Source organism: Microtus ochrogaster, chromosome 1 (genome assembly GCF_000317375.1).
Source record: "Microtus ochrogaster isolate Prairie Vole_2 chromosome 1, MicOch1.0, whole genome shotgun sequence".
Lineage (NCBI taxonomy): Eukaryota > Metazoa > Chordata > Mammalia > Rodentia > Cricetidae > Microtus > Microtus ochrogaster.
In genome coordinates this window covers 41,316,727-41,319,606 of record NC_022009.1, presented here as the reverse complement: position 1 = coordinate 41,319,606, position 2,880 = coordinate 41,316,727, and the positions used below count along the sequence as shown (strand labels likewise).

At 51.6% G+C, this 2,880-nt stretch overlaps 1 protein-coding gene across 2 annotated transcripts in view; it reads right to left on the bottom strand.

Annotated features, from left to right (window-relative positions):
• Positions 1-559, bottom strand: part of Vrk1 (VRK serine/threonine kinase 1) — a 93,666-nt gene extending 93,107 nt beyond the window's left edge. For both annotated transcript variants that reach the window (XM_026782228.1, XM_026782229.1), the window contains exon 1: positions 541-559. The gene's annotated coding sequence lies outside the window, so the exon portion shown is untranslated. The remainder of the gene's footprint in view (positions 1-540) is intronic.
• Positions 560-2,880: the final 2,321 nt, after the last annotated feature.

Below are 2,880 nucleotides of genomic sequence, written 5' to 3'. Positions count from 1 at the left end.
GGGAGGGGAGATGAGAGATAAGGGGAGATGGGGGAGGGGAGGGGGAGGAGGGGAGGTGAGAGATAAGGGGAGATGGAGGAAGGGAGAGGAGGGGAGGGGAGATGAGGTGAGGCCAGGCCTTAGGAGACAGCATCAGGCTTCTATGGACTGTCTGACAATGCACCAGAAAGACAGAGAGCTGAGGAGACAGCTTAGTTGGCGAAGCAGATGCTGCACAAGCGTGAGACCTGGGTTCAATCCTGAGACCCCGCATGAAAATGCTGGGCATGGCAGGATGAGCTGGCAATACCACACTGAAGAGGCTGAGACAGGACAGCTTCTGGGGGTGACCGGCCAACAGGCAGAGCCTAATTGGCACGCTTTAGGCCAGTAAGAGAACCTTATCAAAGGAGGTAAAGGAAGTGGACAGCATCCTGAAGATAAAACTGAAAACTGTCTTTGTCTCTACACACACATACAACACCCATAAAAACTCATTAACTAATTAAAATTCAAAAATCTCGAGTGAAAATAAAGATGATGGTAGCCACCAGCACTCACCTCGGAGTTCTGAGAAGCCTGAGAGACCCATGGAGGCTCCAAGAGGTGACATGGCAGAAGAGGAGTCTGAAGGGCCTGGAGTAGCTCCAGAGCAACTAAAAGAAAGAAAAAAGCAAGACTTAGGGGAAGATGTTGTTTAAAAGTGGACTTATGGAATTGGAAAGCAAGGTGGTGGAACAGAGCCATGTGCAGCAGAGAATGACTCATCTATACCCTTTGCAGTACCTCAGCCAGCAGGCAGCAGGAACAGAGGCTGTGCCCAATGGGCTGTGGGGCTACCAGCACGAAGGACAAGGAGATGTGCGGCTGCTCCCTGGAGCTCCCGCAGAAACGGGTCAGTATCAAATAGGGTTGGCCCTAGGCCCACAGGCCAGCTCTGCCACTTTTGCTGCTTGCTCTCATGGGAGCTGGAGAGTGTGGAGCAGCAGCAATGCCCACAGCTGACAAGCACAACAGCCACGTCCCATGCCAGCAACAAGGACAGGGTGGTGAGCAACAGCGTGGATCTCCCAAGGAAACATGTCATTACTGAATAGGGCTGGTCCTGGGGCCACATGGCCCCCAGCATGGAGCCACCACAGGTGCAGCCTGTGCTGTTTGTCCTGCTGGGAGGCAGAGAGTTCAGGGCAACATACCACCTAAAGGCTAAAAGCACAAAGGGAGAGCCCAGGAGCCTCTGGGCAGCAGTCACTGAGGGTGAAGAGGTGTGCCACAGCCAGGAGATCTCACAGAACACCCTTAACATCCTTCCTGTCCCAAATATCAGCCTGACCTGGGTAGCAGCAGGACCTCTGAGACAAGCCTCAGCAATGGTCCAGTATTTATGGTACTTCAGAAACCAGAAACTGCCAGGCAGTGGTGGTGCACGCCTTTAATCCCAGCACTCAGGAGGCAGAGGCAGGTGCATCTCTATGAGTTTGAGGCCAACCTGGTCTACAAGAGCTAGTTCCAGGGCAGGCTCCAAAGCTGCAGAGAAACCCTGTCTTGAAAAATGGAAAGGAAAGGAAAGGAAAGGAAAGGAAAGGAAAGGAAAGGAAAGGAAAGGAAAGGAACCAGAAACCTTGAACCAGACCAATGATTCATTGCAATGAAAATTTGCATATATAGATGTTTGGAAGAAAGAGAAATATACACACACACACACACATATATTGTGTGACACCACTGCAGCTTCCAAGGCCACTATGACTAGCGAATATGTCATGGAGAGGTGGGAAAGATGGAGGGACAGAGCACAGTGAGTGAGCAAAGCAGAGAGGCAGAACTAGAGACATGACTGTGATGACAGCTGTATGAGACGGCTGCCGAGGACAGGGAAGCGTCCTTGCTGAGTAGGGCTGACAGGGCGGTGTGCAGCAGCCTGGAGCTTGCGTAGACTCAGGTTCTGAACATGCTGCCCAGCCGCAGCATCAACTGCCCTGGTTGTGGGCAACAACGGGATGAGATAAAGATGGTTCCTTTTCTAGCTTGGCCCTCCTCCAAAGACTTCTGTTGTCCTCGGTGCCTTTGGAAGCCATGCTGGTATCCATGACCCACTGCTCCAGGCCTGTTGAAGCCTGAGATTCTTGTGGGTGTCTGTGGTCCTGCAGCAGGTAGGGGACATGTTGATGTCCATGGTCTATGTCACCACTGAAGGCTTCTATGACAATCCCTATCCCTGACAAAGAAAAGTAACAGACAGAAAGAAAAGAAAAGCCTAGACAGAAGCCAAAAACAGAGAACCCTTAAAAACTGTGACAAGGATGCTGAAGTGTAGCTGTCCACAAAGGATGGCGGCTGGCAACGAAACAGCTCTGTGTAGATCCAGGCTGGATCACAGAGATCCACCTGCCTCTGCCCCTTGAGTGCTGGGATTAAAGGCGTGCGCCACCCCTGCCTGGCAGATTCAGAAACATTTGAGGTATAGCTCGGTGGTGGAGAGCTAGCTCAGTGTCCTGTTTTGCTTTCTATGACCGTGATAGAATGCCGTGGCCAAGAGCATTGTGGAAGGAAAGGTTTGCTTGGCTTCTGTGTTACAGTTCCCATCCATCATAAGGCGAAGGAGGGAAGGAACCCGAGGCAGGAAGCGAAGGAGAATCTGTGGAGGAATAAGGCTGACTGGCTTGTTCTTCGTGACTCAGTCTGCTTTCTTATACAACCCAGGACCACCTGCCCAGGGGTGGCACCACCCAGAATGGGCTAGGCCCTCACACCTCAATCATTAACCAAGAAAACACCCTACAGAACTGCCTGTAGACCAATCTAAAGAAGGCAATCCTTCATTCAAGAGACAGTTAAGGGGCTGGAGAGATGGCTCAGAGGTGAAGAGCATAGGCTGTTCTTCCAATGGTCCTGAATTCA